Source organism: Camelina sativa, chromosome 20 (assembly GCF_030686135.1).
Source record: "Camelina sativa cultivar CO46 ecotype springtype chromosome 20, ASM3068613v1".
Lineage (NCBI taxonomy): Eukaryota > Viridiplantae > Streptophyta > Magnoliopsida > Brassicales > Brassicaceae > Camelina > Camelina sativa.
Genome location: NC_141899.1, coordinates 25,917,848 through 25,930,898, shown reverse-complemented (window position 1 = coordinate 25,930,898; position 13,051 = coordinate 25,917,848). Strand labels below are relative to the sequence as shown.

General features: G+C 39.5%; 1 non-coding gene and 2 pseudogenes across 1 annotated transcript; 1 reads left to right on the top strand and 2 right to left on the bottom strand.

Moving 5' to 3' along the window:
* Window positions 1-332: 332 nt before the first annotated feature.
* LOC147919368 (small nucleolar RNA R71) lies at window positions 333-439 on the top strand. The gene has a single exon (XR_015594226.1). It is a non-coding gene; the product is annotated as a small nucleolar RNA R71 (small nucleolar RNA).
* Window positions 440-3,227: 2,788 nt separating this feature from the next.
* Window positions 3,228-4,389, bottom strand: LOC104772700 (uncharacterized; annotated as a pseudogene).
* Window positions 4,390-5,015: 626 nt separating this feature from the next.
* LOC104772699 (uncharacterized protein At2g29880 pseudogene) lies at window positions 5,016-6,035 on the bottom strand (annotated as a pseudogene).
* Between the last annotated feature and the right edge of the window lie 7,016 nt (window positions 6,036-13,051).

The window sequence follows — 13,051 nt, the reverse complement described above, 5'->3', positions numbered from 1 at the left end:
CAGCAAATTCAGTCTCCCCCTTTTGAACTGGAACCTCTTCTTCACCAATGAAGTGAATAGACTTTTGTTGGCTAAGAAAGATCTTGTCAAGCTTCTCATTGACCATCTTCAAGTCCTTCTTGTACTTGTCCTCTTGATCAGTTGATGATGACCTTATGGTTCTGTCATAGTGTTCATTATAGTTGCCATCTGACTGAGCAAGGTTCTCAACTAACTCCCAGCCTTCTTCCACATTCTTGTTGAGGAAGTTGCCATTAGAAGCTGTGTCAACAAGCATCCTGATCTTGGGAAGCACTCCTCTACACAATGTACTCAAGAGTGACTCATTGCTGAAGCCATGATGAGGGCATTGAGTCTGGAATCATTTAAACCTCTCCCAAGCTTCACAAAAGCTTTCATTGTTTCTTTGAGCAAACCCAGAAATTTCATTCCTCAATCTAGCAATCTTTGCATTTGAGAAATTTTTTGCCAAGAAAGCCTTCTTGCAAGCATCCCATGTGGTTATTGCTCCAGTAGGAAGAGTCTTCTCCCAAAGGTGTGCCTTATCTCCAAGTGAGAATGGGAAGAGCCTCAACTTGAATCCATCTTCACTCACTCCATTGATCTTTGTAAGACCACAGATTATGTCAAACTCATCAAGATGATCTAGTGGATCCTCCATTGGCAACCCATGGAACTTGTTGGCTTGAATCATGGAGATCAATCCACTTTTGATCTCAAAGTTGTTGTTTGGCACTGTTGGAGGCACAATACCAGCCCTTTGGTTGTGGGTGTTGGGTGCATCTCCAGCACCAATGTGCCTAGGTCTCTGCTCATGGTTAGCTTGTTGCTCCATGATCAGTGGATCCTCTTGCTGAACTTGAACTACTCTTCTTCTCTGATTTCCCAAACCCTTTTGCTTCCTATGGATGTTGTCAATAAGCCTTTGAAGATTGTCTTTCCCCTTAGACCTTGTGTGCATCAACAAACGCGAGTACAGACTCGAACAGGTTCACAATTGAGCTCAGGCTCGTGTGGGTTGTTGAGTCGACTGGGAAGCGGTGTCCAAATGTACACGGCTTCTGACTCGATCAAGTGCTTGATCACTGCTCGGTCGAGTGGGTACCTGAAACTCAAGACAACCCAGCAACAGAAGATTCGAGTCCAGCAACTTCACAAGTGTATAAACGAACTTAATCACAAAAACACACTCAAATGGGCAACGGCGCCAAATTGAAACAAGATCTTTTTGGTGTGGGTGATGAATGTATGCAATGGTGAGATATGGAATGGATGGATGGGTGTTTCAATTCCCCTTATGCAGTTGTAGAATAAGAGGTGTCAATCCAATATGAGTGTTCTGTAATCACTAAGGATGTACTTATTATGCCTAAGTCAAGCCAAATGCAAAGGATGTTTGTCACTAACAGTCCTATGATGAAATATAAAATGCAGAAAGTAAGACAGGAAAAACACGAAACATAAACAAGAGTTCTGGGGATGAACTTGAGCTAGCACTCGATCGAGTGTAGATCGAGTGCAGGGTCGAGCTAGATAAATCCGGGAAACAGAGCAATGCAAAAACGAATCAAACAACAAGCAAGCAACAGGATTAAGACTTAAAAATCAATAAACAAAGAAGGCCTTGAGGAGGGATTCATGGGCTAGACTAATGAATGAGGTTATCACACTTTGGCCAACAAATCTCAAGCAAAGCTTTGAGCTCTAGACATATAAATCTAAGACAAGTTTCTTCCACTCTCATGGCAAGAATCAATCAAACCTATGCATCTCTAGACTTGTTCTCACAAAGTAAAGAATCTACACAACCAGGCATTAAGCAATACATCTCATACCAAACAAGACCTCTAATCTCTTAGCAAGTCTAATGGTAAGCTCTAGATCTAGCCTTATCTATGCTCCTTAAACATTGGTGTGATGCTAAGATGCTTGAAATCAAACCCTAACCTCTCAGTTCAGGATTAGCATTAAGAACATCTAGCCTAGAAGAGATTCTACCACAATCAAGCTTGACCAAAGCAAACAAACCTCAAACACAGCCCAGCCTAACCCATCCTCAAGATCCTAAGCACTACTCACATGAACACATGATGAACATCAAAGTCATAAACCCAGAAAATATCGAAACTTGCATCAAATGAAAGATAAGAACAAGATCTACAATGTTGCAAAAGGAATCAAACCCAAATTCTTAATATATTGAAAGTTATGGAACCAACAATATTGAAGAATCTAAGAGTTTTCTTAAAAAGGGTACAAAATCTAAGAAAATAAAATGGCAAAGGGGATAATTCCTTAAAAAGTAAAAACTAGTTTTCTGACTCTCTAAAAAGGTTTCACACTTTGGTGGCTGCAGGTACAAGGCTTTATATAGGAGAGGAGGTGGAAGCCCTAAAAACACTAAAAGACAAAATAGTCAACGGCTCGGTCAACTCGACCTGTGCTCGGTCGAGTGGCAGGTCGAGCTGGCTTCTCTCATGCATTCTCCACTCGGTCGAGTCCTCCTCAGCACACGGTGGAGTGTTTGGTCGAGTGTGCGGTCGAGTTGGACTCTGGACCTCGGTTCTTCAGCCTTAACTCTCTTGCTTTCCCTTCATGATTGGCTCACTTCTCCTCAGCATTGCTTCCATGCTCCTTAAGCTCCAAAATCACCTGAATATGCATGAAAAGATGCAAATGCAATGCAACTAAACTCTAATGCATGATTAGTGCTAAAGCTACACAATAATGGCCTAAATGGATAGCAAAAGATGCAAAAGATGTGAATAAACTAAGGGAAAACATGGTAAAATATATGAACATCAGGTTGTTTGGTCTACAGAGCATGAAAAGGAAGACATTGGTCGAATCACTAGGTTGCAAGTTGTTTTCAAAACAGAGAAAAGAAAACAAGACTTTTCCGTTTCTAAACAAGAACCAAAACAGAGAAAAGAAAAAAAAATTACCCAACAAAGGATATGAAACAATCTAAAAATAAAGCATAGTCACCATACTGCATCATGACCCCATATTCATAGCATCAGTCCACATGCTTGCAGCTATATTTGCTCTCCATGTATTAGCGAGCACTCTTTGTTGTTCTTGAGTACCATGAAGCTGTTCTTCTTCTTCATCATTTCTTTGATCAACGTTGGTTTCTTCGACAGCATCTTCTTTTGAAGGAAACAAATCGGAACGACATTCTTTGCGGAGATAATTATGTAAACCAACACAAGCAATTACTAACTCTACTTGCGTCTTATACGGAAAGGGTGGTGCATATTTGAAGATGTGAAAACTTGACTTGAAGATGCCAAAAATCCTCTCTATTACATTTCGCAAGCTAGAGTGACGACTGTTGAACAACTCATTTGGATTTACAGGGTCTTTTCCTTGTCTTCTAAAGTCTTGCAGATGATGGCGAGTACTTCGGAATGGAGCTAAAAAACTGCGTCGATTGGCGAATCCACAATCAACTAGGTAAAATTTTCCTGGAGTTTAAAATTATAGGTGAGATAAATTGCAGATAAATAACATAACAATTTAGTGTTATACAAATATAAGTGAGACAAACCTTCAGGAACTACTAATTTGTTTGTGTTTCTTGTTAAAGCATCTTGTAGTTCGTGAGCTGATCCTTCCCACCCGCTAAGAACATACGTAAATTCTAAATCAAAATTACATGCAGGTAAGACATTTTGCGATAATTGTCCTTTTCGATTACGATAGCTAGCCGTGTCTTGTCCTGGTATCATTGCAAGGATATGAGTTCCATCAATCGCCCCCACACAATCCTAAAAATAATATAAACAAAATATCAGTAATATAATTTTTTGAAATACTTGGAAACAAGCAGAAGAAAAAAGTTTATCATACCTTAAAATAAGGATAAAATCGAGTGCTGTCTTTTATTTTTGTAGGAATTGCAAGTCCAGGCTTAGCCATAAAGCTTGGAGCAAGTGCTTTTAACGCCTTTAGAATTGTGTTAAAGCTCTTACTCATTGAGAATTTTGATCTCTGGAATCTATCTTCAGCTACAACGTACCTCGCATTTTGGCCAACGATGAACAAAAATGTGGCAAGCATTTCTTCAACAGAAATATATGTTGTGTCGGTTAAATCCATCTTCAATCTAAGAATAGAGCATAGTTTCAGAAATGCTTCTGGATACATACGATATAGCTCTCGAAAATGCTCACGCTCTTTAGTTTCAGCCAACGCCTTCAGTATATACTCATGTCCAAGTGTTGTTGCTGATTTTCTAATCTGGCGTGGTATCTGCGGTACGAAATATCGAGTTCTCGCTGACAAAACCAATAACATAATATCAACATCTATCTTGAAATTTCTCATTCTTTTTCCTTTTCTTCTAGATTCTATCTCTTCACTTTCTTGAACAATGCGATCCATTGTTGAAATCCTACACAAAAAAATAACATAGCTATAAATCATAACAAACAGCTCCTAAGAGAGAAAGAAAAAATGAACGATAAGCATAATATAGAGATAACTGAACGATAAGCATAATATAGTCTCATAAAACAAAACGATACAAAAGCATAGAACAATGAGAAAATTTGGAACTTACAAGGAGAAACTACGGCTGGTGTGTGGAAATAAAACAAATGAGGGTGAGCAGCAAATATATATTAACCCTACCTCTAATGTATTTTACCCGCCATTATGTCCTAAAAAACTATATTTTACCCGGCAAAAACAAATCTTATAACTAACATGAAAATATGCAACATGTATACACAAAACATGTATAATCAAAACATGTATAATCTTGTTTTGACATAGCATAAACGTGTATACATTTTTTAGTACTAGTACGTAGCACAAATAATAATATAATCTGATTTCCTAGAAAAGTGAAAAATAATATAATCTGATTTATATGTAAAATAAAAGAAATAACCAAGACCAGTGTTAAATAAATAAATAAAAAGAAAAGCTCATCATGTATTACTAAAATGAAAACTAACAAGTATAAATTATCGAAAAAGAAAACCATCTTCAGTCCATGCATTCAACTTCCTTTTCATGGTTTACGAAGGTTTTGTATGATCCATCCCTTGCGATCTGCTATCGACATATGAACGAACCCATTTTTCATCCCTAAGCGGTGAATGAGTGTCATGGCTTCGTAACGCAGATCTTCCTCCAAATCAGGAATTTCTTTGATAGCTTCCCACACATTAGTAGCCTTATCCTCAGCTTCTTTTTCTTTGGATTCCTTTTCCCACCTTTTCTGTATCATGTCAAAAATCTGGTGACTAATTTCTGTGTTCACTTCATCAGAAACATTGGTTGAATTAAGTGCAGCAGTTCTAGCTTTCTTTCTATGAGGTAGCTTTCCCCCTCTTCTTTTCTCTAATGAAGAGGAAACTTCTTGAACAGATGTATCTTCGTAGGCTCTTTCCTCTTCATCATCCTCAACTTGAACACGATTTGAATCATTTATCCCATCATTGTCTCCAACTTGATATGTATCTTCATCAATGGCATCACCTAATCCCATGGCATTTTTTCCAGTTGCAACATTTGTTGAAAATATCATGTGTAAATCTCCGAAATCTTCAAATGTATCATCACGCAAATGAGTTTTATTTGTATGAGCCTATTCAAAACATAAAAACCATTTTAGTAATTTTGGTACATAAGAAACACTACTATATTCACAAACTGTATACTATAAAATTTCTTACCTTCAAATAGTCATCCCATACTTCATCTCTAGCTGTGAATTTCTTTGTTACAGGATCCCATCCAAAACCAGAGCTGAAACGGAAAAGTTCTGCCAAGCCGTTGTACCTACCCCTCAAAACCTTCATCCTATTTGTATACTCTTTATAAGTTTTTTTAATACCAAGATTTTTGTTTAGAGTTGCTAATACTCTTGTCTCCACAGTTAATTTGCTGAACTTGCCACTAGCATCACGATAACCATCGTTGATTGCATCAACTAGCAGCTGCACTAACATCTTACTTTCAGGTTCTAACCAATGATTATATGGATTTTTATTTTTTTCCACTACCTCTGAATTTTCCATGGTACTATGGCCACACAATACAAAAAAAAAAACAGACATTTATATTAGTTATGCTAGACCCCAGATCTTAACAAGTATTATTATTAAATGGCCGTCAATACGTTTCTAAGCTAAACTAGCTTTCAAATTGCTTTCAATGGTATCTACTAGCTATTACCATGTTCTCTTATATCTTTCATGATACAAAACGTGGAAATACAACAATTAAAGTAATTCTGTAGGAAAAACTCAGAAACGGAGATGAACTTCAAGTATGATGATAGTAATTGTGCAGGCAGAAGAAAGCTACAGATCGATATATATATGCACCCCCCTCTTAACCCTAATAAGAAAACAAAATAAAAAGCCCATATACTCAAAAAGAACAGCCCATAAACCATGAGCCACCGGCAAATTGCAGTAAAATGATCTCCTTTCTCAAACTCAGTTACGCCTTCCCCTATGCTCTCCACTATACTGCAGAAACATCCATGGACACAATACCAGTATTCAAACCAGTTGTCTATTTCTTAACTCAATTCACAAATAACTACACCATAGAAGACACTTGACCAATGAGCAAAGTCTCTAACACTCGACCAATGCCTATACCAAGACCCTAGACAAATTCAAATGTTATAGACAGAAGTAACTTACCCTGCAACTTATGCAAAATCACACTAGTCTTATGCTAATTGCTAAACACCGGAACAATGTTGCTAAATCACACTAAGAACACTCAAACCACATCAAATTCTGCACATATTCGAAACTAAAATGTGGTTATAGACAGAAGTATAATCTGAAAAAATGCAGAAGTATAATCTGAAAAAAATGCAGAAGTATAACCAAAAGAAAATCCAGAATAAGCATGATTGTTAAAAGGTTAAAGTTAGTTTTCATAACTTGTTCCTATGCTTGCATAATCTGAAAAAAATGTGGTTACCCTGCAACTTCATGGCCAAATATTCGTGGCAAAAGAGCCTGTTCCAATGGACTCCATCAGAGACTCGTACAAGCCAAATTCAACACAAGGTTTATTGAAAAAAGAGAGGAACTGTAAATCTGAGATTCCCAAGCATAGAGATAACTACGACAGAGAGATGTACAAACAACTTTTAATTTTGATCTCAAGAGGTTGAGGTGGACTCACCTTCCTCCATAACCAATGGCTCACCAGCACGCCATGCCACCGCCGCTACAAGAATTACTCAATCAAAAATCTTTCATAAACGAGATTTTATTTACAGGTTATAACTCGAGGTTGTTGGAAGGAGAAAGAAGTAGAAGTTACCTTGATGATTCGGAGGATTGCACAGAGGATCAAGAGAGATAGAGGATTCAGAGGTTACTATTAGCCATTGGATTCGATGATTCTTCCCGATCCTCTGTACTATTGGCCATTGGATTCGATCGATTGCAGGAGGTGAAGTTACGGTTTTGAGAGAGAAAGAGACGATGCTTCAGGTTCGTCGGTTGGGTTGTGTTATCTTGTTTTTTTTTTTATTTTTATGAAATCCTCACAAATTCCACCTTATAACATAGGATTTTGGTACTCATATTTTTTAACTAAAAACCAAACAAAAGTCTTGTAAAATCATTCAAAGTAGTATTTTAAAAAAATGTTGTGATATATTGAATAACAGTAGATTTCAAATAAGTTTTGTAAATCATTGATTGAATAACAAGAGATTGTAAATTATTTTAAATGATTTTACATAGATTCCAAGTTGAATAACATAGAATTTTAGAAGATTATTGAAAATCATTAATTGAATAACAAGTGATTTTAAGAATAGTCTAAAATCTTCTAAAATACAAGTTTAATACCCCCCTCGAAGTCACATTTTGACGCGCATGGTTTCTATGGAAATCTGGAAGAGTCATCTTTCTCCTCGAAGTGTAATCAAGTCAATCCATCCATCCATCCGGAAGCTATGCCTAATTTACCAAGACGTGTTATAAACCGACGTAAGAAAGAACCGACCAGCCGATGGGCTTTTATTCAAGGCCTGACCAGCGACTATCACGGCGGCCCAGTCCAAGCCTCCTCCACGGTCCAGAAGCCTATTTCGCCGCCCCTTTTCCTGCACTCAAAAAGAAAAGACGTTTCTACCTTTACAAACCCTAATCCAAGATAAAACCCTATAAATACTCTTAAGACCTAGGGTTTTCAAGTGTGCATATTCTACAGCTTTTGGAGCCGCCCTAGCCACGACCAGAGAAGCAGCCGCAACCTCTCATCCCTCTCAAAGCTTGAAGATCTGCCACCAATCTCTCTCTCTACTCTTTCTTGCTCTTTCATACTTTCATTGCTTTTGGGATCAAGTTACTTTTGTGACAACTAGAGAAGTTTCCTTTGAACCCCTTTTGTTATTTGATTCGTTTTTTATGCTATTCTTTATAATATCAATGTTGTTCCTTTGCATCATGAGCGAGTAGTTTTATTTGTTGGGTTTTATGGGGTGATTCAAGGAGAATTCATGGTTTGCTTCAATTAGGTTGTTAGATCTTATTTTCGGTTTTATATTAGAGTTCTTTTGGTGACATCTTTATCTTAATGCATGTGCTTGACCTGATCACCAAGTGCTGATCTAGAGAACGGGACCGTTAACCGTGTTATCCTACTTCTCCGAACTAGTGTTATACCGAAACCTCACGTCGTAACCTGCGTAAGTTGAGTTGCGAAGTTTGGTGAATGTATCGAACTTGTTTAACTAGCTGGTTGACATGCGTCGTTGCCTGCGAAAGTTGAGTAACAGAGTATGAAGACTTTAGACTTTCATTCTATGAAAATAGCTTGTTAGTTCATTAGTGTTTCGTGGTTGAGAACCTAGACCGAAATTAGTATTTACTTGTAAGATCATACACTTAATATTGCTTAGAACCATGAAAACCCTAAGATGACTCCCAAAACGCCCAACGCCTTAACCTTATAGTTTTAAACCGTTTTTATTTATTTGCAATAGATATTAGGAAAACCAAACCCCAATCTCTTATTTAGTTTTAGCCATAGTTCATTCTCTTTTAATTCAATTTGTGTTAGCTATTATTCTCTATGGGATCGATCCTAAAATACTACACTGATTAACTGTGCACTTTCAGTCGTTGTGTAGTCTTTTCAGGTAAAAGATTTGGAGTGAAATTCTACACACATCAAACATTAACAAGCCTAGCAAGAACACAAATTTGGAGAAAACGAAACAAATCTCAAGCTATACATCAAAGAACGTAAAGAGAGGAAAGATACAACCTTGTGAGGGATTTTCGGTTCTGATACCAACTAATATGACCTTGGACCACGGACGTAGGCCACGGTCGTACGGACGAAACTTGAACCAGCGGGTTGGAGCAAACAGTCGGCTCGGCTAGGCGATGAACAGCAGGAAACGATGAATGAAAAGAGATTTCGGAAAGGAACACACCAAGGAACGATAAGAACGGACGGTAAGAGGTTCGCGAGGAGATTCTCAACTTGCTAGTCCCTTGAACAGATGGAGGTAGAAGTGGAACGAGGTAGCGACACAAGAGGGATGGCTCTCCTTGTGATACGGCTAAGCTAGAAGTTTACGAACCCCGTTCGTGAAGCTTCTAGGGTTTTGTTTCAATCACTATAAACGAGAAATAAGGAACACTTTAATTTTTATTACCAGTCTAACCTTTACATTATGGAGTCCAGGCCCTTTAAATAGGCTGGCCATTACAAGGGAACTCTAAACCCTAAACACGTGGGTTAAAACAAAACGCAGCGTCCAGGAAATAGTTTTAAAAGACAACGGTCATAAGCAAAAATAAGCGAGAGATAGAATGGCCATGTGGCCGAAGGTGGTCCACGGCCATGGCCATGCACTAGGGATCATAGCCTGGTTAAAACCTCCCTTGGTAAACCCATTGGGACAAACCCAAGGTAGGAAAAAGAGTACTACTTCCCTAATGACTTGGAGGTCTTCACCCTTGTGTAATGGTGAAGACCGAGAAAAGAACCTCGGTTGGCTGTCTGGCTGGTTGGATAGTGTAAGTTTAGAAACAAAGAGAGTAAGATGATCGAGTGTGTAGAAGAAGAGAGTTTGAGTGTGATCGAGAGAGAGTATACGAGAGAGACAGTGTAAGAGATAAAAGTGTAGAAGAAGAAAAGAACTTCTTACTTAAAATGAATCCTAGTTACATCCTAATTATAGACAAGGGAATAAGCATATTCCTACAAGATCCTATACACGATTTACATAGCTTGATAGTGACCTTCCTTCCTTAAGTCAACATGTGACTCTTCTAGGCGCCCACTTGCTTGAGATCTCCAACGGCTAAGAGAGGAAGGATCTAGATATTTTTGGTGAGACTTAAGGCTTCTTCTTCAAGGGCTTTACTCGTGTTTGACTTCAAGGGCTGGACTCACTTCATCTCTCATCTGTACGGACGGCCCATTGAATGTGTTGTACGGACAAGGTTGTACGGACAAGGTTGTACGGACGTGGTGTGAAATTCTCATACTCCCCCTCAAGCTTGACAAGCTTGAACTAACGAGCACCTACCTCATTAAAAACTTAGTATAGAAAACCACTTGGGAAAAACTATACATAAGGGAAAAAGAGTGTAGGTGCCATGGAAGGGATACTTCATGGCTTCGTGAGATCCTTAAGGCCGAGCTAAGGGTGAATGTATTCACATACTTGTAGACTTGCTGCCTTTATAAAAATGTCGGCTAGTTGTTCTTTGCTGTCGGTATGGCATGGAAGAGTGACACCTAGTTGAATCTGCTCTCGCACCTTGTGGCAATCTACTTTGATATGCTTCGTTCTCTCGTGGAATACGGAATTGGTGGCTACATGAATGGCTGCTTCATTATCACAATGCATAGTGATAGGCTTTGATGATTCGACTCCAAGATCCTTCAATAAGGCTTTAAGCCACATGAGCTCGGTAGTTAACTTCCTCATGGCTCTATACTCGGACTCCGCACTCGATAGTGAGACAACCTTTTGTTTCTTGCTTTTCCACGTGACTAGGTTCCCTCCTAAGAACGTGCAGTACCCGGTTGTTGAACGACGATCCCCATGGTCTCCGGCATATTCAGCATCGCAATATCCTACCAACTCGGTGCTCTCGTTCCTTTCCATCTATATGCCTTGTCCCGGTGATCCATTGATGTACTTGAGGATTCGATTCACCATGTTCCAGTGATGTTTAGTTTGGTTTTGAATATGTTGACTCACCTGGTTCACAGCAAAACAAAGATCAGGTCTAGTAATGGTTAGATATATAAGCTTACCTACTAGATGTCGATATCGTGTGACATCTTCCAATGGAGCTGCCTCAAGCTCCCTCTTTCCGGCTATCTTGTAGTTTTCCTCAAGTGGTGTGGTTACAGCCCTCGATCCAAGCTTTCCTGCTTCACTTAAGATATCAAGTGCATATTTTCTTTGTGATAAGAATAATCCTTCATCGGATCTATATACTTCTATACCAAGGAAATACTTAGGCTCTCCAAGGTCCTTAATATCAAAAACTGATTTGAGAAACTCTTTAGTATCTTGAATTCCTACCTTGTCACTTCCAGATATGATGATATCATCAACATATACTAGAATGACTACTATACCTTTGTCACTTAGTAAGGTGAAGAGTGTGTGATCTGATTCTTACTTGCGAAAGCCTCTCCCAAGCAAGGTTGTACTCAATTTGTGGTACCATGCTCTCAGTGATTGCTTAAGGCCATATATAGCCTTGTTGAGCTTAAACACTTTTTGCGGACCGATGGTGTCTTCTAGACCTGGCGGTGGCCGCATGTAAACCTCATCTTCAAGCTCACCTTGTAAGAACGCGTTCTTCACGTCCATTTGCCATAGCTCCCAGTCCAAGTTAGTGGCCAATGAGAGGATAACTCGAACTGTGTGTAGTTTGGCCACCAGAGGAAACGTATCCTTATAGTCCTCCCCATACGTTTGAGTAAACCCACGAGCCACAAGTCTGGCCTTGTAACGCTCAATCTCCCCATCACTTCTGTACTTAATTGTGAAGATCCATCTTGATGTTACAGCCTTCTTGCCTTTCGGTAGGTCAGCCTCATCCCAAGTGTGGTTTTTCTCCATGGCCGTAGTCTCCGCATGAACCGCATCTCTCCAAACCTTATGATCCTTGGCCTTGTCATACGTTTGGGGAACCCAATGTGCATCAATCTGGCCAAGAAAAGCCTAATGTTCCATAGGAAAATGAGCTAGGGTGCATACTGCTTGAATCGGATGTGCTACCGCAGCATTGTTGTAGTACACAGGCTTGTTTTGTGAGGCAATGCGTTGGCTGCGTCTTAGTGGTGTTACTGCTAGGCGTTGGCTGCATCTTAGTGGGATGAATTCCTCATGATCATCATCTTCTCCATCATTATCATGCTGTTCAATGGTCTCTTCCGGGTGAGTCACATCCTCAAGGTTCTCTGAGTGAGTCTCTTCATGGTTTAATTGATCCGTTGGAGCGGGTTGAGTGGTAGACTCCCTGGAGCTGCTTTCCATAGGTGGCTCAGGCTCTCTTGGTGTGTTTGACTCAGGTGAATTAGGAGCATCCCGATCGTTTGTGACTCCTAGTCGTTCGAGTATGATCCGGAGGTTCGTTGCCCGATCGGATGAGGAGTTTGATAAGTCCTGTAGGTCTTCCCAATTTGTCTTGCTGTAGTAGCCTTGAGACTCCACGAACTTCACATCCCGGGAGACTAGGACCCGTTTGGCTTCATGATCATAGCACTTATAACCCTTTTGAGTAGTCGAATAGCCAATGAACATTGCTTTGGTGCTTTTAGCCTCAAGCTTGTCGCGTAATTCACCTGGTCTCAACACAAAAAAGTGCAACCAAATACGCGTAAGTGATCAAATGTAGGTTTTTCTTTATTTAATACCACAAACGGAGAGACGTCTTGTAGAATCTTGGTGGGAATGCGGTTAATGAGATAGCATGCGGCAAGGACTGCGTCTCCCCAAAACCTCCAAGGAACGTTGGTGTGAAACATCATAGACCGAGCGACCTCCATAAGATGTCTATTCTTTCGTTCG